The following is a 722-nucleotide window of genomic DNA, read 5'->3' as shown; positions in this document are numbered from 1 at the left end:
GAAGAGGGAGGGCATTTTAGAGTAGCCCTAGAGTTGCTATCAAAAACATGTATTGATTCACAGATAATTTTCTGAGCTCTGGAACATCTCATGCTTTCTGCTTCCCTCTCCGTAAGGCCAGAGGGATGGAAAGGACGTGGCGGCAGCCCAAGGAAAGCCCGGGCTGCAGGGTTGGGGTCTGTCTCAACCCTGGCTCACGGTTTTCAACGGGCCTCAGCGCTGTGGTAGAGCTGGCTGGAGGTCGGGGATTCGGGTGTGGGCCCGGGCGTGCCGCCGCCCCTCGCCTGCTGGCATCTTCGCCTTTCCTGGCGGCCTTAATAGCAGGGGGTCCTGCCCACCCCCCTGGCCCCCGGCATCCGCAGCCACAGCTCCCGCGCATCGCCCTTCCCTCCCGCCGCCCCAGGCCAGTTGCTGATGGCGTTCCCGTTGATGGCGCATCGTGGTTATAATCGGGGTGCAGAAACGGGGAGGACGTCGGTACAGCAACCGACCACAGTCGTTCCTTGTCTCACTGCAGGGCACGGGCAGGACTGTTTTGTGACATCACTGTCTTCATCCCAAGAGCACCTCGCTTGCTCAGGGCTCTGCTGACCTCTCCTTGTTTTACATTTGCTTTATGGCTCCGCTCTTCCTTGTCTTTCCTTTCCCTACCCTAGTTCAGTCTTGTCATGGAGAATCACTCTCTTAAGCCGCTCTAAATTACATAATTAGGAAATCTAATT

Source organism: Eumetopias jubatus, unplaced genomic scaffold (genome assembly GCF_037043125.1).
Source record: "Eumetopias jubatus isolate StellerSeaLion01/CBP00866 unplaced genomic scaffold, mEumJub1_p1.0 scaffold_12, whole genome shotgun sequence".
Classification (NCBI taxonomy): domain Eukaryota; kingdom Metazoa; phylum Chordata; class Mammalia; order Carnivora; family Otariidae; genus Eumetopias; species Eumetopias jubatus.
This window is presented reverse-complemented; position numbering follows the sequence as displayed.